At 34.7% G+C, this 25,616-nt stretch overlaps 1 long non-coding RNA gene across 1 annotated transcript in view; it reads right to left on the reverse strand.

Annotated features, from left to right (window-relative positions):
- Window positions 1-25,616, reverse strand: part of LOC118613678 — a 52,290-nt gene that overhangs the window by 25,694 nt on the left and 980 nt on the right. The gene's annotated exons all lie outside the window — the stretch shown is intronic.

Here is a 25,616-nt window from a genome sequence, read left to right on the forward strand (position 1 = left end):
CTGCAAGATATTTACAAGTTGCTTTTTCAAGTGGGAAAGTGTTTAGCCAAGCATTTCCTGAATTTTTAAAACACTACCCAGTATAATATATTTACATACAGTATATTAGCAATACAGAATCAATGGCCTTATGGACATGAAAGATGAAGTCTCAAATATATATATATATAGAATTTATAAACCAGAGACTTAAAAATTGCCTGATTCTCTAATGTTGCAGAGAAGAAGCCAAATGGTGAGATTAAATGATTTGTTAGGGTAGGTAGCTGAAGTTTTGATACTAAGCCAAGTATTTTGGTTCTGAGAGTATTTTCCACGACATTATCATCTTTCCAAGATAAGCAGTCAACATTCCAACATGAAATTTGCAGTGTTACAGTTGTGCCCCCATCTCTCCAGGGGAACTTCAGTACGTTTCAAATAAACTAGTTTGTTTGGTATCTTCATTTTTAAATTATTTATTATAATGAAACACCTTTACAATGCATATGTTGAAATACAGAATTAACTCTTCTAAGTTAACCATATTATATCCCATTTTGCCAGGGGTAGGCATTATATTTCTAGAGCTATGTTCCAAGTCCAATATAAGTCAATATATTTCAGTAAGAATTGTGAGTCACAGACAAATTAAGGCAAAAAAGGTTACATAACATATCCAAACCACAGAGTCATAGTCAGAGTCAAGTCACTGCTTTCTTTAAAATTAGATTGCTTGCCACTTAATTACACATCAATTTAATTTTTAGTAACACAAAGAAGAAAACCACAGGAGCGGCCCAGTGGCTTCAACTACCCACAGCAAATACTCACTTACAGATACATCTTCAGGGCCTGTAATAAAGGTTCCACATGGCGGAAAACTCCAAACATAATGGAGATATCACATTCTGAATTCAGCCCCCATGTAGGGAAACCCTAGCACTCTCTATGATGGAGATTACTCTTAATGTTGATTCTCTCTAGTCTCAAACTTCATATTTGTCTTGTATGTGTGACTTTTTATTTGTAATGTTCACTTGTAAGTTTGACTTATAGAGCTGGAAGGGGTCTTAAAGATTCTGACTAATACAAGGATTTCATCAGCATTGCAAATAATCATCTAGCTTTTGCTTAAATACCTTTATTGAGAGTGAATACATGTCAAAAATCTAATAAAGGCCCTATTTCGATGCAACAAGATGGGTATATCACCCCTGGGAATGCTTCCTTGAAACCCATGACATCAGTGTAATCATAAGAAAACATCAGATAAACCCAAAACCAAGGGCATTCTACAAAATACCTGACCACTTGTTTTTAAAGGTGTCAAAGTCATAAAAGATAAGAAAAGGCCTGAAACTGTCACAGATTGGAGGAGACATGATGCCTAAATGCAATGTTATTCTGGACTGAACACTGGAACAAAAAATACATTAGTGGGAAAACTGGGGGCATTCAGACATTAATTTCTTTGTTTTGATGAGTATACCGTGGCCATATAAAATGTCTATGTCAGATATTACATTACTTAAGATGTTAACACTAGAAGAAACTCAGTGAAGGGTATATAGGAAATCTCTGTATTAACTTGGCAAATCTTCTTTAAGTATAAAATCATTTTAGAATAAAGTTAAATAAATAATATTCTATAAAGATATTATTTCCATTTTATGGTGAAGAAACTGATTGACTAAAATGTGAGAGTTAGAGTGAATTTTTAACTTTAGCCTGTTCCTTACCTTTTCTGCGCTTTAATCAACATTTTGTTGAGAGGCTGCATAAGAATGAGCACTCAGAGTCTTGTTTTGAACCTAGTTTCTGTCACTCACAAACCTTGACAAATTTCTTTGGCTATAAAAGGTCATGGTGATTGGCACAACGTATACACTTAATAACTGTTAGCCACCTACTGAATATCCACTGAAGGCACAGAAACTGACTTAGCTAATATCCAAGAGGCCACTTTAACAGCAGTCCCCAAACCTGGATGAGCATCAAAATTAACTGGAGAACTTTGAAAAATATAAATTCCCAGGCCCCACTGCATTTTTATAAATCTCCCCAGGTGATTCAAGTATGCAGCCAATTTGGGAGCCACTGCTCTTGTATTTAGAGACTCACCAAGGGAGCGTTCTTTATATAGTTGTCCTTTGAAAGTCAAGAATTTAAATCTAAGCATCTGAACAAAGAACCAATAGATCTTTTATAACAGGTAACATTATACATACTTCTACCCTCCCTGAGGGAACATTGGAAAGGGGGCATTTGTACGTTATTTAAGGAAAGGCATAACTGCAAGAACTTAATATCCTAACCAACCCTAAATGCTATTACATATTTATGTTTCTCATCGTAATCACTTTGTATTTAATCCTCTTGCTTTCATTTTTGTTTACTAGAGCCAGCAGCATGTCCTTTCATTTACTTGGGTTTGCTCATTCTTTTACTTAGCTGTCATTTTTTCTAAAATAGTCGTTACAAATTTGGGACCCAGGTGGGAAAACCTGCCTGGGACACAAGATAATAAGAAAACACTGGGTAAAAACAAGGGATAAAAAGAGAACATTTTACATAATTTACATTTTCACCTAGGGGTCAAGCTTATTGATTAATGAAGATACATATTTAAATATCCATATGTATATATGTACATATACACACATTTACATATACACAATGTATATACACGTGAATGTGTATATGTAAATGTATATAATAACAGAATGTATCGAGGTAAAAAGAGAACAGCATGATGAGTAAGATTGGAGTTTAGGGATAAGATCGATAAAGTCAGAAAGAAAGATAGAAGCGAAGCACTAAACAAGAAAATTGTCATCAGACAGGCTACCAAAGGAAGCATACATAGCACATTTTCAGCTACGGAGTCACGCCACCACCACTAGTTTAGATCTACTCATGCCATTGGTTCTGGCTTCAACTTTGAGAATAAAGACATTTGCAGAGGACTTATCCAGTGTTTATTTTATAATGTACCTTGAAATTCCCATATTTATGCTAAATATAGATTTAGAACAGTGTTCCGTTTTGTTATTTTATATTCATGTTACACATAAGTCTATAATAATTCTGACTAAAACTAATATTGTGTGTTGTGCCTTTTAAGTATCCATACATGCTTTGCAACCTTTGGCCTATTTTCTTTTCTTGTTGTGTCTCCCTACAAAGCTCTTCTGAGCACACAGTTTATTCAAAATCAATGGGTAATCCATGTGTGGATTAGCTCCAGGGGTTTTATACAAAGATAAAGGGTGGCTTATCAATGAGCAAAGGTCAGGCTTGAATTAGAGAATGGTTTCCCCATTGCTTAGCCCCCTGCCTTCTCTCATCACATCATAAAAGCTTCTAAAATGTAGCTACTCCCATTAATTAACTTTTAAAGAAGATTTAAAGTTTATTTGTAGATGTGGCTTTTTTTATATTATAATTTAGAAAAGTATGACATTAAAATATCTTCATAGCAAGCAATCATTCTACTTCCAGAAATCTATCCTAAGAAAATGACCAGAAATCTTAAGATTTATGTCAAAATAACTTCATAGCATTACTTATTGCATTGAAAATCTGTAAACAATCTAAATGTGTCACTTGAAGAGAATAATTATAGATAATAGAATACAGTCACATAATGATGTATTAGGTGACTTTAAATTATGTTTATGAAGAATTATTAGCATGGGGAATCCTTATGATAATAAGTTTGTAAAAAAAAAGCAGAATGTTACATGTTACTAAAGTATGATTTAAATTCAATGTAATTGAGCATGTATATGAAGCAGCAGATGGGAATAATAGTTAAAGTTCAGACTCTGGGGTCAGACTGCTTGAATTGGTATTCAAACACTCCACTACTTTGTGTGCTCTAGGACAAGTTACTTAACCTGTCTGTATTTTAGTCCCCTGGAATATAGGAACAGTAATGATACCTACCCCATAATATTTTTGTGAGGATCAAATGAGGAAAGTTATATAAACAAGACATACAGTAGAAATTGATGTAAAACACACAGAATGTATATACAGCACTATTCTATGTGCTTATAGAAATGTCATTTGAAAAATTTGATGAACTATGAAGTTATTGGTTCATAATTTTCAATACATGTTAGCAGCTATTATAATTATTATTATTTTTATGATTATGATTATCATTAACATTTTTTTAATCCAGGAGAAAAGAAGACCCAAATGTTTACAGTGGTTACCTCTATATGGCAAACTTAATATGAGACCATTAGTTTCTATTTATATTTTTTCATTTTTTAAAAATTTAAGACCAGATGCATGCATACAAGTTTTTTAAAAATCAAAGGAATATAAAACCACATGATGTAAACATTAAAAAAAAATTTCTGTGACAATTTTCAAACTTTGAAATGCCAAAGTGTGTGCACTATAGCAATACCCACTGCAAATAAGGAACACATGTCACACACTGAACTTCTAACACACTGGTATTATTTCTAAGTTACTGAATTCAGCTTCTTAGAATAAGAAGGGTTTCCCCAATTGCTGAGCTATAATTTAAGCCTGTTCCTGCCCACAAAATTGTTAAAGTTAGACCAAGCCATTCTTAATTGATACACTTTATTTATGTCTTGTCTTTGAAGGAATACCCTTAAATATAACATAGTCAGCAATGGGTATTGGTTTGTTTTGTTTAGTTGTGTTCCATCTCTATCATCAAAAAATATCATTCGAATGCAAGACAGAGATCTATAGAATAGAAAAGAACTTCCAATTGTGAAACAAAATGGCATCAACCCAACATAAACAAGCAGGATTATTACCACAGAAAATAGTTGAAAAACTATCATGAGATTTAGATACCAATAGTGACACATCTTAATTTGTTTTACATGCTGCCAACCTTGAGAGTATAAATAAGGTTTGATAAGACCTATAAGCTTTCCAAGTCTCTAATTTATTTGTCCCTTCAGTCCAACCACTTAACACTCTCTGAAGAGCTCAGATTTCCACTCTGGGAATCCCACATCATGTTTAATTCAATTGACACACACAGAACTCCTCTTCTAAGAGAACCTTAAAGGCTCAATTTCAAAAGAATCTTTTCATATGTTTTATATTTAAATCTATAAAACTAGAACCAACCAAATTCTGGAACATATACCAGTTCTAAGATAGGTTTGTTGGTTCTGACTTTTATTTTTTATTACCTATGTGTTACTTAGGACACGGTACATTGTACCATGCAAATGTTAAAGCTGAAGAAGTCTTTCAAACTAATTCTCCTGACAAAGAAGATAATTACGAAATAAAGCAATGATAGCTGCTTTATGAGATCATAGTTGAGGAAAGTGGAAATAGTATTTCATTTATTTGGCAGCCAGATCCTATCATAATGTAGGTAGCGAAACTTTCTAATAGACCCAAATGAGATCATCCACAGTAATAAGGGATGAACCTACTGTTTGAGGCCAAATACAATAAAGTATGGATATACTTTTTAAGAAAGAAAGGTGAAAAAACAAGCAAACAAAAAGACCCTCATGTTTGATGTAAAGTATTAACTGCAGGCCGTAGGACAAAGCACTAGAATTCAAGCCAGGAAGCCTCATTTGTAGTTCCTGTTGTATTATCGATCAGCTGTATGACCCTGAACAAGTTCATGCCTCCATGAACAAGTTCATGCCTCCAAATCTTAAGTTTTTCTTCCTTCATTTTGAAAATGAAAGTTTGGGGCAATATATGTAAAATATATAAGACGCTTAAAATATATGTAGATTAAATTAACTTTTTTTCTAATGCTGCCTTTCGAATTAAAAACCCTCCCCCCCCCAAAAAAAAAAACCAGCTTTGAAATTTGGAGGCAATTTGGGGTAATTTGACTTAAGATATAAGCTCCATGGAATAGTCACTTTGGAGGCCTTGTGGCATCTTAGAAGATAGTCCCTACTGCCAAAAGACTGAGAAGAAATAGACTATGATTTCAAAGTTAAAGGGCAGACAATCCAAACTTCAGGAGTAGATTAGTTATGGAGCTGCTCCTTACTTGGGTAACTTCGATAGCTCAGAAGTGAAGAGCGGTAGGAACTTATTAATTTGAAGATTGCTAATTATTTTTCTGGAACAATGACAATCTAGTTATAACACAGATTTAAGTTGGCATAGAGAGAGAAGTAAAGAACTATTGCTTTAATATGCAAAGCACTTCTAGGTGGTCTCCTTAGAGCAATAGGTATCCCTATTCTTTTCAGGGCAACTCCACTCCCACTTCACCCCTAACACCTTCCCTAGGACCTATTGTATCTATTATCTCCATATTGAAGAATTTTCAACCATTCTTTCTTCTCTGTCCCATTTTCTACATCCTAAAACCATGTCATGCATCTTTTCCTCAGTCAAAAGACTGAATATGATTGCATTCATATGTGGAATATAAAACAGGAAAGAAAATGAAAAAGTAAAACAAGCAAACAAATAAACTCATAGATATAGACAACAGAATGGTGTTTACTAGAAGGAAAGGATGAAAGGATTATGGGGGTCAAATATATATGGTGATGGAAAGAGACTAGACTTTGAGTGGTGAGCACACAATGAAGTACATAGATGTGTTTTATAAAGTTGTACACCTGAATTTTATATGTTAATAACCTATGTTACCCCTCAATAAATTTAATAAATAAAATAAGATAAAATATAAAATAAAAGGACTCAACACCTTATATCTACCGACATTCTTAAGAGAATGGTTTGTCTTCGCTGTCACCACTCCCTCACCGCCATTCACTACTGAACCTACTACAATTAGACTTTTGATCCTATGCCCTTACCAAAGTAGCAATGACTCACCCCCAGCCAAATCAGCGGCCACCTCTCATGCCTTGTCCTGGTCCTCTCTGCAGCATCTGATGCTACCTGACCTACTCTTTCTGAGATACTGCACTCACTGCCATGTTTTTCACCATCTCCACACTGGTCTTTATCGCTCACTCTGACCTCACTCATGAGCCCCAATTAAATCTACCTGCTGACTGGCTGTTTTTCCCTGGATGTATGATAGACATTAAAATCAAAATCCAAATCCATGAATTTTTGCTAAATCTGCTAATCCTCTTTATTTCATTAATCACTCGGTAACACCACCATGCATTCAGTCACTCAAACCAGTAGTTATCTGGGAGTCATGCTCATTTCCTTTCTTTATCACCTCTCTATCTCAGCTTTATACCTAAATAGGTTTATCTTTCATTATCTATTTCCTCAATAACTCACAGAAGAAATGTAGTACTAGCCTCTAAAATGGAATCCATGTCCCCATTCCCACCTGTTCAAATCTATTCCTCCCGGCATACAACAAATCTGACAGCAAAAACAACATATTTTCTCCTCCAAAAATCCCCTCTTTCTCCTGCATTCAGTATTTGGGTTAATTTCAAAATTCAACAAGTCTAAGCTGAATTCAATTATCCTCCTCCCAAACCTGCTCCTCTTCTTATCTTGGAGAAAACATTTGACTCCAGAAAACCTAGAAATTATCTTCATCTTCACCTTCTTGATAATCAGCCACATCCACATGTCAAGAAAACCTGTTGATTATAAGCTTTAAATGTCTCTTTCAAATACATTTTTGCTTTTCTGTTTTGGTTTTCTATTTATTCATTCTTTCTATTATGAAATAATTTAACTACATTATTTAAAACTTGTATTTAGAGAAAAAAAAAATCCCACCAACTTGACACAACCATTCATTAGCATTTGGTGTATTTTTTAAGAGTGCTTTTAAAAACATAGCCATAATTATAGTGTATAAACAACTTGTATTCTGCATATGCCAATTAGTATTTTCATCATTTTTCTTCATGATGCTACACAGACCTTATGTTATCATCTTAAATGACTGTAGCAATTAACCTAGTACATGTTCCTAGTGCACACTGATTTCACGGCTTCCCTAAAATGAATTGTTTTGGGACATCTTTATTCTGATATCCTTTTTGAACCTCCACAGGCAGTTGGAAATTTCACATGTAGTCATAAGCAAATGTCTAGCAAACAGATGGAACTTTTAAAGAATGTTTTATTCAGCTTATCTAAATAATATCAAGCAATATTTCTTATCGGAGCTTTCAAATTTACCATTGGTCACCGAGAGGGCATAGGTATTGTTACTAGATCCTCAAATCTAACCAATCAAGAATGTTAACATCAAATGAACACCTAATCTGGTCTCACAGAAGAATCTCCTACACTGGGAGTCATTCAGTCTTTGCTTCCTCCAGAATCACAGTAAGGGGTTTAAAACATGAGCTCTGGAATCAGAGACCCAAGTTTAAAACCTAGCCCATTCATTTACTTAGCTTGTGACATCGATCCAATTTATTTAGCCTCCCTTGTCCTCAATTTCCATCTCATAACATGGTGATAATAATAGTAATTACTATACAGTTTTGTCAGGAGGGTCAAGAGATGGTGTAAGATTTATGAAGTTCTTAGTCAAATGCCTAGCGTATCACAATTACTAAAAAAGTATTTGCCATTATAACCATTTCTCAACTTTGAGAACTGAGAATGAACTCTGTCATTTGTGTTCTTATTGCTGTGGAGTGAATAAGCCTGAGCCTACCTCTCATTTTTCACTTTATTTACTAACACACTCGGGTTTTCCTGCCTGTCACATTCCTCCATCCTTCATCACTAAGAGACAGGAAACAGTCTGAGTGAACAGGAATTCCAATTTAGTCCACATCTTACCAAATCTGTGCTGTCCATCAGAGAGGGCTGCAGGCATTGTAACCACTTGACTGGCTTTTACCATGATGCATATCCTACAAAACTGACATTGAGTTTGGCTCCTCTTACACAGCTCTCAAAAAGTAGAAACATTCATTCACATCATTTTATTATGAAGTTATAAGAAGTTACTCTGAATTTTACCAAACTGAAAAAAAAATATATTTAAAATGCTACGATCGAATATATCCAGGCTTTTAGTTTATGTAAATACCACTTAGTCACCACTTATTTTGTCTTATTTTTTAAGGTAGCTGTGAAATACTGTTGTTAAATTTTTCAAATGAATTAGTTCCTTGGCAACATATCTCTAATATTTCATGTGCATTTATTTGATTCTTCTTTTCTCATTATTTACTTACACTGACATAAGTGCAAGTAAATAAAACAAATTATAGTTAGAAGTGATGAATCTTCCTCTCCCCTCTAGCCATCCTCCAAAATTGCAAAGACTAGCTACTTTGTTAGGAAAATCTAACTTTTCTTCTTAGGTAAAATATACCAAAACCACAAGCAATAAGGCACTATATACATGCTAGTTTGGTGATTTGGTAACTTAGTATTAAAATATTATTTAAAAAATGACAATTAACAGATCACCTACTTGATGATTTGAGAAAATTACTAGAGATTTTTCAGGTTTTCATAAAGAAGCAGTTTCCATTTCTTTAAAAATATTTCCTTTAAAAATATTTCTGAAGTTAATTTCTTCTAGTAGTTGTATATAGCCCCAAGCATTAAACACCCTAATTCAAAAGTCAAAAAAGATTGAAATAGTATCTCCATAAAACACAATTAAAAATTTAAAAGCAATATTCCAAGTTTCACCTTGAAGATTATGTTTTGCTCTCAAGGTAATGCATATTTTTAAAATCCTAAAGTAATCCCCATTTATGTAGTTAAGACATGACTTTATTGTTCTTACTATTAAATGGGGAAGAAATAGTTTTGAGCCATTAAAGATTGAATGTACCCAATAAAAATAAAAAAGTAATTTCAAGAAAAGTATAGGCAGTTAATTTAGATTATTCACTCCAAACAGTAAGAGACTTCCTTCCTTTGCAAGGGCTCTCACTTTCCTTCCTTTATATCTACTCTGTATTTTATTTTAACTAAGTTACCCACAGGAAAGAGAAGCTTAGAACTGAGAATTTAAATACTTGTAAACCCAGCTTTTACCCATTTATCTCTTGCAGATATCTAGGAGTGAAGTGTGTATGTTCACTTTCTTCTCTAAGGGTACCACCCCAAATCATAGAAGTGTGAGATATGTTCTATGACATCATAACTAGCCTTATTCAGTGAATTGCCCCTTTCAAAATTATAGAGGGAAAAGTAAATGTATCAAAGTAAGGGCTAAAATAAATCCAGTTGTATTAGCCAATGTTTCTTTAAAGTGACAAAGGAAAAGATCGATACAAGAAAGCCAAGCCAGATGTTGACAGTGCCATGTGTAAAAACATTATTATAAGCAGATCAAGATAATGTAAGGGGAAAAAACCTACCAGTTACTTCTTTAAAAGGCACAATTTTCCTTATTATGTTTTGTGTTATTATATTTTTGCTGTCATTTACCAAGTTTTTATGGTGTGCTATGCAATATAGTAAGCACACAAAAACACCACATTAAGCTCTCAAACTATCTGAAATAGATGTCATTACACTCATTTTACAGATTGGAAACTGAGTCTTAGAAACATGAATAACATTGCCAAAGATCTAGGGATTTGAACACATGTCCTTAACCACCATGGTAAATTGATCATATTTCTTCTTACTTTTTCATGTTCTAAGCAGTTACTCTTTGTGCCAGGTGTTGGGTCATTATGCATTAAATTATATTAATATGAGCCATTCTTTTATTATTTTGTCAAAATAAATACTGTTCAACTTTCCTTGAGAATTTTTACAACAGATTTTTGCTTTTTTGTTTTGTTTTATATTTTTCCAGTAAGCATTTCTTCCCTAACCATCCTTTTCATCACTTCTATCCAAGATCTTTTGGTACCTCAAAAAGTCTCTGGAATTCACTCCTTTCTCTCAAATTACATGACCACTGCTCCTTACGTCTGGAGTGTCTAACTGGTCAGCCTGATCCTTCTTTCATCCTTTCTGGTCATCCTTGAATATCTCTACCACAATAATCTTCCTAAAACATTACTTAACTAGATAACACACTATAGTTGAACTGATATTTTATTGCAAAATATCACATAGACAAAGTTATATAATATATGTGTTTAGCATGTAAAGAATAAAATGAAACCCATACTCAAGCATCTAACAACTGGATTAGGGAAGAGAACAGCCCCAGTATCTTAAAAGCTTTTGTGGGGCTTTCCCAAACTACATTCTGTCCCTCCCACAAGAGGTGAACTTTGTCCTGCATTTTATTTTAATCATTCTATTGAGTCTCAATTTAGTTTTATCACCTCGTTTGCAATTCTAAAGAAAAATTTTTAGTATTGCCTCATAATCGTTATTCAAATGGGTTCATACTATGTATTCCTCTGTGATTTGCTCTTTTTTTCTCAAAAAAGTTTTTGAGATGCATCCTCATTACTGCCTCTAGCTGTGGCTCATCCATGTTGTCTACTGTATAGTATTTCTTTGTACGAAAATTTCAAAATAAGTGTATACATATTATTGGTGATATACATTTGAGATGACTCTAGTATTTTGATACTATAAACATCCTGCTATGAGCATTCTTGCATAGGCCTGTGGAACTAGAGTTTCTCTCACAGTACATAAGTAGGAGTGGATTGTGCATGGACTCTTCTCATAGTAGATTAATTCCAAAATGTCTATACCCATTTATAGTCCCATGTGATTACTCTTTCTTCTCCATCATAGGTCAGCAAACTATAACCCATTGGTCAAATCAAGCCTGCTGCCTGTTTTGTAAAAAAGGCTTATTAGAACACAGCCACCAATTGGTTACACATTATCTAAGGTAGCTTTTGTGATAAATGGAAGAGTTGAGTTGTTTACAAGAGACCTATGACCTGCAAAGCCTAAAATATTTACTATCCTTTACGGAAAAAGTTTGCTAGCCCCTATTCTATATCCTTGTAAACACTGGTATTTTCTGACTTTTAAAATCTTTGCCAGTTTGGTGCATATAAAACATCTCATTGTGGCTTAACATGTAAATATACTGTTAAATTTGATTAATTACTAATGATGTTCATCATCTTTTCATATGCTTATGAGCTTTTCCTGTTTTATGTGAAATGTTTATTCATGACTTTTGCCAATTTTTCTATTAGCTTTTGTTGGGTTTTCCTACTGCCTTATTGAGCACAGGAGTTCTTTATACATACTAGTAAGCAATCATTTTTTAGGGACATATGTTGGAAATATTTTATCCCAGTCCTTGGCTTATCTTTTACTCTTTTCCTTTATGGTGTCTTTTGCTAAACATAAGTACTTAACTTAAAAGTATATTAAATATCTTAAGAGAAATGCTTCCATAACTCAACACCAGAATATAAAGATACTGTTATTTTGTTTTCTTGAAATATTTGTTTTAATTATTGCATTTCACATTTAAGTCTTTAATCCACATGCAATTAATTTTTGTGTATGAGATGAAATAGGGCTCCAATTTCGCTTTTTCCACAGGGATTATCACTTTTCTCAGCATCATTTATTACACTCTTCTTTCCTTGTCACTGATTTACAATGCCTGTTTTTTATCACAAGTCAATTTCCAAGTACAAAAGGATCTGTGTCTAGGTTCTTTATTTTTGATCCTATTGGTCTAATTGTCTTTATGAAAATACACAGTCACAACATCTGGTTGAGTAAATAACACCACATTGATCACCAATCATCTGTGCTCTTGCATTTATATTTTAGAATTAGTTTATTCAAGTTCATAGAAAAAGAAGTTGAAATTACTTTGAATATTTAGATAAAATTCAAGAAAATTCACTGCTTCACAATATAGGATTTAAGAACATAGCATGTATCTCTCTATTTATTTAGGACTTAGTTACTATCTTGTAATAAGATGTTATAATTTTCTCCATAAAAGGCATGCATATTTTGAAAGGTTTTTGTTGGTTGTGATTAGTTACTGTTGTTGATTTGGGGCATATTAGAATGAATGTATTTTTCTGTTTTATTTTAATAATATTTCCTGATTGTTATAGGTACATGGATACAGAATTGAATTTTGTATTATGATTACAGTATCGAACTTGTGAAGCTCTCTTATTGACTTACCATTGGTTAGAAGCAGTGATAGTGAGCATCACTGATTTGTCCTGGATTTAAAAAGAATGCTTCTTACACTTCTCACTGAGTATGATATTTACTGTATACTTCTGTGTACAGTATTTTTCAGGTTAAGAAAGCTTCATTTTATTTCTAGCTTGCTAAGACCTTTATCAGGAATGAATGTTAAAAGTTTTCAAACTTTTTCTACTGTATTTATTAAATATTTTTTCTCCTTTAATCTGTTAATGAAATAAATTATATTGTCTTTCTATTAAACCAATTTTGTATTGCTAGGATAAATAAGGTAACATTAATTTTGAGTTTACTTCTGATGAGAGTATTTAAGGCTACAAAAGTCATTCCAAAATTCACTTTAGGTTCTACCCACGAGTTTTGTTATATAATATTTTACCATTGAATTATGAAGTTATAATTTCCACTATTTTTTTTTATTTTATGAGCCTTTTGAAAATGAGTTTTTAAGTATTTCAACATTTCTTTTTCCTAGTCTCCTACTTCATGGGATTGTGTTTAAAAAATATGAGCTGTCTGATATCAATCTTTTGACATGTGTTGAGGGTATTTTTATGCTCTAAAATGTAGTCAATTTTCATAATGTTCCTTGTGTACTTGAAAAGAATGTTTATTTTCCAATTGTGGAGTGTAATGTTTTCTGAATGTTAAACAAATCGTACTTGTTAACTACACTCTTCAAATCTTCTACAACCTTGCTAACGTGTTTATCTGCTTCATCTATAAGGTGGCCTACTACAATTCGAGATCATATTACAGGTGCATATAAGAATAGAACTATTATTATATCTTAGGGGTGACTTGAAGTGTTCATCTCTAGGAATCCCTCTTGATTTTACATTTACTTCTTCTGATAAAAACACCAATTTTATTTTGTTTACTGAATGGTAAACAAACTTTTTCTGTCCTTTGACTTTAAATCTTTATCCAAATGTTTTAAGTGTTTATCCTATGATCTGAATATAGCTGGATTTTTTTTTTTTTTGTATTTGTTTTAAAATCCAATCCGATTTTAACTGGAGAGTTTAGTTTTTTCATACTAATCCGATCAGTAATATACATGGATTATTTCCACATTCTTATGTGCTTTCCATTTTTTCTGTTTATCCTTTCTTTTTCTAATCAAGAAAATGGGCATTATTGAAACTTTAAAAAAGAGAATGAAATCTAAATTATTTTTTTATGTAGCCAAGATGTACTAATTGTATAAGTAGGAAAAGATACATTAGGAAAAAGAAATTTTTAAATGCAATCAAACTTTCTGTATCTATTACCTTCATGTATACCTATCTTTATTTTTATTATTTTTCATATGTTCAATTAGATTAGGTATAATGAGGTTTGCACATATATACAGTGTTGAAGTTTTCTGAGGAGGAAAATTACACTATAAAATAATGTTTAAGGAGATTTCCTTAACTCTATGGGATAGACTAAAGAGATTAACATCTACAATGCAAAATAAAGAGCCTGCTGTAGTTTTCTAAGCCTAAGATAAAAGCATGGTTAAAGGTGCATTTGAGCCCCTGGCATATACTTATCCTTGATAAATATGTCACACACAAAAAAAAAGCCAAAATAGTCACACTAAGTTTGAAAGCGAATATTCATATGCCCACCATTATTAATGTAAGACACTGTTTTAAGTCATAATTCAAGTATAAAATAAAGTTATTGAAACTTATCTCTTTATTAACATCATTAATCTCAGTTGTGTGAAATAAAAACCAGCCCATTTGCTACATCTTGACAAGTGACTGGAAGGTGAATTAGTTAATCAAAGCTCTGTTCATCTTTATGTCACCGAATTAAATTGGGGTGATAGTTTCGCTGAGTTAACCAGTTATTTAAATGTTGCATAAATGTAGTCTTAGTTTTAAAATTAAGAACTGGCAGCATTTCTTTTGAAGATTGCCAAGTCTGGAACTATTAAAGGTTGTCCCATCCCAAGAACTTTCCACTTGTAGCTGTCAAAGATGTTTTTTCTTAATTAATCCCAAATAGCTTGATGTCTGAGCTACTTCCTGATTGCAAATCAAGTGTCTTTGGAAACTATTCTACATCTTCCAGGCCTACAGGCCAATCCATGTTGCTCTTAAGATTTATGAACACACTAGTAAGGAAAGTAGAAAGGGATACCACAAGGACAGAATGCACTGGGCAGTGAGGCAGGTGTTACTGAGTAGGACATACCACAGGAGGAAACACGTCCTTTAAGGAGGCTGTCGCGGTTATGAACTGTTTCTGTAAACTGTCAGGCTACCCTGCCTTGTTTTCACACTGAGAAGAGCTTTTAGAAAGGCATCGGATATCCTTACCTTGTAGAATTAATCGTCCTAGTTCTGAACACCCACACTGATCTATTCCCTGTTCAACAGCCTAGTTCTTCCAGTTTGGGGATCTGTGTAGTTCTCTGAAAATACCCATATACCACTATTTAGACTGATACTCAGCATCATTTTCATTTTCCCATCTTAAGTTTCTTCCTTCTCATTTTATTCATTTTAACATGCACACATGCGTGCGCGCGCACACACACCCACACACACACCTCTTTTGAGCATGTAAAATGTGCTAGGTATTAGGCACTTGGCTAAGTTTAAGCGAGATCATGATAAATAACTTAGAAATAATTTGTGCATTCTCAGAACTCATATATACATGAGCTCAGAACATGGATGGCAAAGGCATTATCCACATTCACTCTCGAGCTTTCGGCCATCCTGGATTAACCATCCTTCCCCATACAACGTCAACCCAGGAGGCTTTATTTTTGCAATGACTCAAATAAATAGTGCTCTGCAAAATGTGGCCAAACAATATCCAGACAGATTTCGTAGGAAAAGGCTGCAATCAGCTCAGAGTCACATCACATCAGATCTTGGGCATACAGGTGAAAGACTCAGAATATAAGAAATGACTTCACCTTCTCTATGCAAAATTCAGCTGCTTATTTTTAGTTGCTGGGTGTTGTTTTCCTTTTCCCATTTTGGGAAACTCTCTCTCTTCAATGAAAGTTCAATGGTGAATCACTGAGACCCCACAAGGAGAGAACTGTGCTCCACGGAGGACACCTGTGGAGAGGGCCACCATGGCAGTTCCCAGCAAAGTGGGTCTGCTGGGCACACAGCCATTCCCCCCCAGGACGGCTCTGACCCAGGTTACAGTAATGCTAACGATCTGCTTTAATCCAACCAAAATAAGAGTAGGCAATCTTAAAGCTCTTAAAGAAAAAAAAAAATCTAGTTCTACCTTTGACCCAGGCTATTTTTCTTCAGATATTTAAAGTTCAAAGGCACTGTGTTTTCACTTTTATTTCAAACAAGAAAATCACCCTATTGTATTTGATCACCCTCTTATTTTAATTTGCAGTCTTGCTTAATAATATAGCACATGCTGGACCTTAGCCTAATATACCACGTGTATCATAAGATCAGAATCTTTTTTTTCTTACTTCTTAACTGGGAAATACATAAAATACTGACCTTGTGGGCAAATACCTTTTGCATCCATTTTTAATCATTATTATGTTACTAAAGAGTTGCAAGAGTGAGGTTTTAACATGGCTCCTGGGAGAATTATACCAGTCTTTATGGAACACATTGCTCACAGCTGTGGTGAAATAGCCATCACTAAAAATCACAGCACTTTTTATTCCACGTCAATGACATCATTGGTATAATTTAACTATAATTCACATGTGGGAAGCAGTTGTCTACCAATGTGAAATAATTCTTAAGTTGATTCTAAGGGGGGGCGGGATATAACAAAAAACAACTTTATGATTTTATTGGCATTCATCATTCGTGCTATTTTTCAAACATTTTGGATATTATCAGAAGCCATACTTCTATTATAGCAGATAGTTTTCAGATACTTCTTAAGGTTTTAATAGGAAGGTATCTTTCCAAAAGACCACTGAACTGCCTGAGATTCCTCAGCTTTCAGTTATGCATGCTCTAAAGTGTTTGTTCTATAAAGAAAGACTTTCTGTTTAGAAATGTAGCAATGAGGCAGTTAGTGTCTAAAACCTAAACTGAGAATCTGATGAGGAATCTGAAATTGTAATGGAAAGAATCCCAATAACAAGTGAATTATTATGGGGTGTTTCGGTTCTCATTAGTATAGAGTAGGAAAGAGAGAAACAAATGGAAAATGTCTGGTATTAAATCCCAGGTGTTGTATCGCTGATACTGACTTGCTTCGTGAGGACTTGAATATCACCCTATATCCTTTCTTTGGGAAAAATTAATTGTCTGATTATTTTATAGGATAAAATAAGTCCCAAATTGCTTTTTAGTTAACAAGAACTAGCCTTCTCCTTGACTTTGTTCATCCAAACAGGAGAAAATAAATCTGTTCCAATGGGAGAATATGAACAAGGAGGCCGAGGGGAAGACTAGGTGAGAGCACTCATCTGGAGGGGGCACATTCTGCTCAAGGGAAATATTTCTAACTAGAAACACAAAGCTTGTAATACCCATTCATTCAGACATTCAGCCCAGGTATGCAAACCTCTGATCATGTGACAGCTTTGGGATACAGATATTCAATGAGGTTTTGTCAACTACTATGCCACGTCAGACGTTGATCTAGGCATGAAGTTGCAGTGCTAAACAGGACCAACTTCCCACTCTGCCCAGGGGACTTACCTTCTGGTGGAGAACATAAGCAAAAAACAAATACATATGTGTGTGTGTGTGTGTGTGTGTATACACATATGTATATATGTATGTATATATGTATACATACATATATATATAATTTCAGGTAGTGATAACACAAAGGAGAAAAATAAGTAGGATAAGTGGCTAGAGATCTTCTGGGGGCAGGAAGAGGTGGGAGACCATTTTGAAGCTATGGTAAGAAAAGTTTTTCTGAGAGATGACATTTGAGTAGAGACCTTAATGGAATAAGAATGAGCTAGGGGTGATCAAGGAAGCACCTTCTAGGCTGAATGACTAGCAACTGAAACTGTCCTTAGGTAAGAATTACCTTGGTACATTCCAGAAATAAAAGGAAGTGGAACAAGAGTGCCGTGGGCAGAGGGAGAGCAATACAAGATTGAGCAAGGCGGAGGTAGACAAGGTTGGGGAAGGAAGCAAGGTCTATGGGGCCCCGTAAGACGATGGTGAAAACTTGTAATTTTATTCTAAGTGTGAGAGAAACTGCAGAGAGATTTTGAGCAGGACAGTAGAAGAATCTAGTTTATGTTTAAGGAAGAATACGTGTTGTTTTGTGGAGAACTGATTAGAGGAATTCAAGAGTGGCATCAGAGACTGGGTGCAAGGCTTTTCCGTGAGTCCAGGTGAAAGAAGCTGGAATAAGGTGGTCGGAGTGGAGGTGTTGAGACTCGGAGAATCCACAGTTACTTCGAAAATAAAGCTGACAGGACTTGGTGATGTGGGAGGATTTTTAAAATTCTCTAACTTAAATCTTTTTGTTTTAAAAATCAGAGTTTTAAGAAACTGCTCTTAATTTCAGATCTAGTCACATATAAAACATCTTAAAGTAACTACAGTTACCAAATATAAATTGCCTTAGGATATTTTAGTTATTTTTAATGTAGGCAAGCATGCTACATTTGAGTGACTTCATAAAAGTGGATTAAATTTTTCTTTCTTTTTTTTTTTTTTGCCTAGGGCAAAACTTTTAGAAGAGCTTTTGTGACTGCAATCAGTATGTGCAAATTATGCATAATTTTGTTTCCAACATTCTCATCTTGGATCACAAGAAGTCAAGTATAATTACTAACAAGATGAAGAGTTCTACCCTTACCTTGAAACATTTAGCATGTACTCTCATTAACACTATAGTAAATGATTCCAAGTTACAAAGAAGAAAACATAGTTCATCTCATTGTTCCCTTCACAAGCATATCAATTTCAATGAATAATCACCAACTTCAGGAAAATGCTCAACTTCCAATGCTATAGAGTATTTTAGAGACAGACCATCAGCATTTAATGTCATTAATTATTCATGTTTCCATTAACTTCCTATGGTATACTTTCATTGGGTGAAATAAAGATTTTGTCCAAATTCTTGTTTTGAAGATATATCTCGGCTTTTAAAAATTTACCACTGTATTAAATAATTTAATGTTCTAGGACAAATTGTTCAAATAAGCTCTATTTTAAATAACATATTTAAGAAATATCTGAAAAAAATTAACTTATATGAATTATTTTTGTATATAGTTTCAAAATCTTAGATGAGAGCACTTAATGTGAGATAAATATTCAAAAAAATCACAACTTTTAATACAGGGGAGCTTGCATCTCTAGTATTTTCTCTTATAATACTAGAAAGTATAGATTTTTATCAGTATCCTGGTTAGTTTGTTTTCTTGATGTCTATTATATTACTCATAATAGAAATTATTTATCTGGTAATGAATGGCTTAACAAGTATAAATTAAGATAATAAATGTTATTATTCTATAACTTGAATTGAGTCTCTGAATGTGAGGACACTCACTTGAGCATCACTGACAAGTCTAGGGCAGAGTCCTCTAAAGAAGGGTAGCTACTAAAATGTTCCTGGAGCAATGGAATTGAAGGGTTGTTTTTTAAAAAGATACCTTGGAAACTAGAATCCAAAACTAGCCAATGTGGGGCACTTCTAAAACACTTCTTCAACTGTACAAGAGTTAGAAAAGCATAAAAATTAGCATTAGCTAATAAACCAAAAGCTAAAAGAAAATTCTGCTTCCACATGTAAAGTATCTCAACAGTTGAAATACAATCTCTAGTATTAACATATCATTTCTCTGGGCTTCTCGAATCACATGTATCCCATTATGGTCCCGCTAATTAGGTGTAGCCCTAGACAAAACTGTAAAAAGAGCAAAGCCTGTTTCCCTTTCTGTATCTTTTTTTTCTTCTGATGACCAATGACCTAAGTTACCCTGCAAGCCATATGGAATTTTATAGGACACTGATCCTAAGCGCCAATGACACCTTATGCAACACTCCTGGAGCAGGGGTGTATCAACACTGTAGAACTTTAGGGAGGCAGTCATGCCTGAGAACACACGAGTAATCTCTAATGGTTAGATTCCAAGCACCACTCTGATACCTAGTGAGGGACATCTACCTTTACAAATCAGAACCTGAAGAGATTGACTCATACACCTAAATAAGACAAATCTTTTTTCTTAAACTTGGATCAATGAAGAGAGGAGGGAAAAAAGAGGGAAGGAAAGGAGGAGTGACTGCTGTCAACCACCATCAAGAATTACCAAGGCAAGTTCCAGACTTTCCTTATTTGTCCCAGTCTACTGGCAGGAAACCCATTCTCTCTAGCATTAAGGAAGACTTTGTAAACCCCTGCTTCTTCTGACTAGTGGAAAGCAGAATAGCAGAGTAAGTGAGTGAGTGCAATGTGGAGTCAGATTGACTGGGTTTGAATCCCAGCTCCGCCACAGGCAAATTCCTTAGCATCTCCATACCTGTTTCCTTATCTGTTAACATGGGGTTGATACCTTACAGAGTGGTTTTAAGAAATGAGTTAATACATATGACACATTTAGAGAATACTAAGAATCATTAGAGCTTGACAAATGTTGGAAATCATCATTTGTGGAGTTGCTGGAGTTGCAGGAGTCTCTTACCTCTACTTCACTGTACTCACTTATACGAGACAAGTAAATAGAAACGAGGCATTCCTGATCCTCCTGAGGGTGTTGCATAGAGAAGAGTAGTACTTATGAGAAAGTGTTAAAATAATTGCAGTAATTTGATTTGCAAAGAAGAAAGCTAGGGAATGTTTCTGGTAATAGCTTCTCTTTTGTCAAGAGAAAGCATTGCTCAAATAGCAGTAAGAGAGCAGGAGGAATTTATTATCTGGGCACTCAAGATGAATGCTCTGACTGAAAAAAACTGGTCCAGCCTTAGGAGTGGAGGAGGCTGCCTGCTGCAGACATGGATGTGCCCAATATTGAACCCAACTCCGTATAACCAAATAGTTTTTCATTCTCTATTTGAAAATAGCAGAAGAATACGTAAATACTGTAACTTGACAGTGATCTTTATGTTTAGGAATTGAAGCAGAGTTTTTAATGCAGGGATCATGATTTTGAGAATATTCATCATAAAGTCACCTTAATAATTTGATAGTCAAGCCTGGGTAAATATCAAACAAGTAAGAAGATGAAACTATAAATAAAAGCAATAAATAACTCATTATGAGTACTCTCATGGTTTAGAAATGCAAATTAGTTCTTAGAATAGTATATATGCCAACCTTACATCCAAGGAGAGAAAAATATTCTACAGAAAAGTTCCATGAGGGATACATGAGCCTTTTTAGTAATTGTGCCTAATGATTCTTTTTGACCTCATGGCATAAATCACAACAAATTGTGTTATGCAGTAACTTTTTAAGATGGTATAATTAAATTCCTATTAAAAATCTCAGGATATGTATAGTATGCCATTGTAACAAATAAATTATGGGTTTTATATTAAGGTTATAAAATGTTTTCTTTGGTTTCCATTTTAAAAATAGTTATTTCCCTCATTTTACTCAGGGCTGATAGCAGAGGATTTACTTAATTCCAACATTCCATTGGTCAACAAGCCCAGCAGCAGATCATTTCTGTACTTAACTCACTTTAATTGCCTGAATAATGAAAAGAAAACAGAAATCTGAGAGTTAAGTCATAAGAACTAGAATCTATGTGGGACTTTACAGTCATACAATACCACTGCGCAGCAATATATCTCTCTTCACCCCATTTTACAGATAAGGAAAATGAAGTATAGAGTTGTTTATCAAGCCAAAGTCACAGCACTTAGACTTCACTGTCAGACTTCTGACCTCTATGCATTCTCTATCACAAATTCTCAAGCATCTGGATTTCTGCCTTCCTGAGAGGGTTGGCTATTTTTTATGTGTTGAAATTCCCAGTGGAGTCTTAATATTGCTGCTAACTAGAGGGGGGAAAACATGAAGCAAGAATTAGGAAAAAGGAGAAAGTGTCCCGAGGTCCTGAAAGGAGTTAAGAAACTTAAAACCACTAAAAGGATCTGTTGCTAGGGCAGGACACTCACCACTGAGGAGAATCTGGTGGAAGTCTCTGGTAGAAGTTCCAGACGCCCGCCCCCACCTTCCTTCCGAGCCTTCACGCATTCGCCACCCCACCTCAGGGCTCACAGCTCCCAATAGCCCCAGGCTACAGTGAGGTGACTTTTTTTCCCCGAGTACATATAACTTCTACAGGGAAACTTGAGAAATGACTAAAATAAAAGATAGCATATGTTTAATTTGTAGTTAAGTGAATGTTCAGACAACATTTTCTCAATTCCAATAATATCATACAGTTGGCCAACTTGAGAAAAACAGATGGGTGGCTATCTTCATCTTTCTAAATATTTTCCAAAGAGTTAAGACATGTTCATGGCAGGGGTTTTGTAAAGTAATATTCTATTCTGTTCCCTAAGTGAAGTACTGAATTTGTGTGTGTGTAAAAAAAGGGGGTTATCTATTTCTTCTAAAATGCCTTAATGAGTGATGAAAGATATGGTTAAGTTACAGAATACAGCAACATTTGCTTTTGGCATCATTATCTGGGGATTTTTGTGCTTTCCCCCCCCTCCTTTGCCTTATCTCTTTTCCCTTTTCACAGTTCACACGTACACAAACTGTGTCATTCATTGCACAGATAAAGCAAGTACTGAGTGTTTAGCTTTCATTCTTGTCCTTGGATGTTAAAACTGACAGCTTAGCACCTCTATTACTTTTTATCGGTGAGTCATTGCCCTTGCCAGCACTCAAGATAAGAAAGTCTCACACTTGCCAGATGGAGAACAAAACAGGAAAACTGAAAAAAGCACTGGAGTTGGGTTATACTGACCATAAAATGGACGGTAAGAGGCTGTTTTGAAAATGGGTGGGACTTGCCGTTCGGCAAGACAAAATTATAAATGAGGAACTATCTGGATCTGATTTAGGTGGTTACTATGGAGAGTAAATTTTCAGCTACCTGGTTAACCAGTATAAACCTCTGAAGGAGTAGGGAAATTCGACACTTCATCTCATTTTAATTCAAATGTTAAAAGACCTCTAGTCAAAATGAATTTGACTACCTCACACTAAATCCTTATTTATGAGACGTTAGCCACAAGAACTGAGAATTAACATTTGCTACTACTATATTGAGTGTGTGTGTGTGTGTGTGTGTGTGTGTGTGTGTGTACTTAGAAAAACTACATCAAGTGAGGATCAGAGAATTCTGTGACACATTAAGGCTTTCTGGGTCACGGGTATTCACTGATAAATTTTGGGAGATTGAACAGAATTTTATGTTCCTTTCTCCCCCTATTACAGACCATCTCTTTTGGCACTCTGCCTTCACTCCTATTGTCAAAGTACAATAAAAGGAGATGCACAGGACTGTGAGTAACCTCAAAGACATTTGGTCTTCACCTGCTCAGGTAAGATACCCAGTGGGAGTTCTACCCTGCGGCTCATGAAGGGATCAAGAAATCTGTGGAAATATTACACTGATTTAAAGTTCCCAGGTGGAGCTAGTTCGTCTTTCTATTGACTGCACGGCAGAGGATATGTTGAGATGGAGAACAGCCATATTTAATGTCACTACATTCTCTCAACGACCTTGTAAAGTTCTCAGTAAGCATAAGGAGCATCCATAAAATATGCTCAACTGGTTGATTCTTAATCATGATTAAAGTGGAACAAGAATTTGAAGATGCCTGCAAAGCAATCCGTGGGAAGAAATCTCCTAGCTTTATAATTTCTTTCCAGTTTTTACAATTGTTTTTCCCATATCTAATTTAACAGCATTTTGTTTAAGTGATTACCTTTAAAGAATCTTTCCCAAGCTTCAAATAAATTATCACAGAAATGTTGTTATTCTGGTTGCACTCATATTTACTTGGTTTATACAATATTTAATTTAATTGTGTGATTATAGATATAAACAAGTCTGGAACTACTATCAACATCCTACTGGTAAAAGCAAACATGCAAAGCATATACTAGGGAGTGGCTGATAGCCTCTAGATTCAGCTAGTGATAGGTATTAGTCAAATCTTACAGAGGAAACAGACAATGATAGCTAATGTAGTGAACTGATAAACAGGAATCAGATAAGTTTCTATTGCATTCCCAAGTTACAGATGGAGAAATTGAGGTATTGAAAATTTAAGTAACTTAAATAACATCACATATCTGGTGAAACCCTTAAAGGATGTACAAGATATATATGGTGATATAGAAATTCTAAGCATTATCTAGGAAGTAGTTTAGTGAAAATGGCCTATTACATTTCAGTGAATACCATTTGTCCTGGGAGTGCATTGGAGGAAGAGCTAAAACAGGATTCAGGGAAGCCTCTTCCAAAAGAGGGATGATTAACAGAAGTACAAATCAACCAGGAAGAAGGTCAGAGAATGATCTTGACTGAGAGATCAGTATGTGAAGGAGGGTCACAGGCAAAGAGCACAGCATGAGAAGAGAATTGCAAGTAGTTCCTAAAGTAAAAGGGAGATGATTAAATGAGTTCAAGAGGTAAGTAGAGGCCAAACACAGAAATGCTGCATATGTCACTCTAAAAAATTTAAACATTGCTCTGAGGACAATGGGACTCTGTAAAAATAATTAGGCAGTTGAGTCACAGGCTCAGATTTGAGCTTTTGGAATAACATTTGACTGCACTATTAAGAAAGGACTAGAATGCCAAATAGGAAAGAGTTGATGGTGGTCTGAGTTTACATGATGTCTACAGAGACAGAAAAGAGATACATTTAGTTGCTAGCTTCATCGGGACTGGCTAATTGACTGAATGTACAGGTAGTGGTGAGAACAATGAAATGCTAAGGGTGAACCAGGATTCTGGGGTAGTAGTCATCTGGACAGAGGGAGGTACCATTCCTTGAGATAGTGAATTCAGAGAAAAAAAAAGAGTAGGTTCAGGGGTGGTGAAATTTAATTCTAGACATGTTACATTTAAACACTTAATTTGAGATGACTTATGGATGGTTGAATGTATGGGTCTAGAGTTTATGAGAAAGATCTGGGCTATAAATATGGATGTGGTAAATATCAGCAAGTGGCTATAAATGGAATCAAAGAAGATAAAATAATACAAGGAGAGTGCAGAATTGGGAAAGAAAATAAACCAAGCCTCTCCCTAAATGGTAGCCTATTTCTGACTAGTTCTGTCATGTGGGTGATGTGTCAATCAGCAAGCCACCATACTCACGCTACAGTGCTTATACACAATAGCATGTGTATAACGGCACATTTCTTCTTTTTAAAAACTCCAATACACTAAGCCTGATTTCTCTTATATGAAATAGATGGGGGAGACTGAGCTGGAAAATTCAAAGCTTCACTGTAATGTGTCATGACCCCTCCCAAGAAGGCAAAATGATCATTCAAAATCAAGGTGCTATCATTATAAATATTTTCTAAATGTACATCATCAAAAAAGGTGGTGGAGTTGATGCTAATGGTAGCTGGAAAGAAGAGGATGGGATATCATATGTGAAACAGAGTGCTTCAAAATCAGTCTTCTCCCCCCCATGAATGGGAGTGCTTATACAGGTGATCTGCTACAGTGGAAATCAATG

This window comes from Rousettus aegyptiacus, unplaced genomic scaffold, assembly GCF_014176215.1.
Source record: "Rousettus aegyptiacus isolate mRouAeg1 unplaced genomic scaffold, mRouAeg1.p scaffold_m13_p_2, whole genome shotgun sequence".
Taxonomy (NCBI): Eukaryota; Metazoa; Chordata; class Mammalia; order Chiroptera; family Pteropodidae; genus Rousettus; species Rousettus aegyptiacus.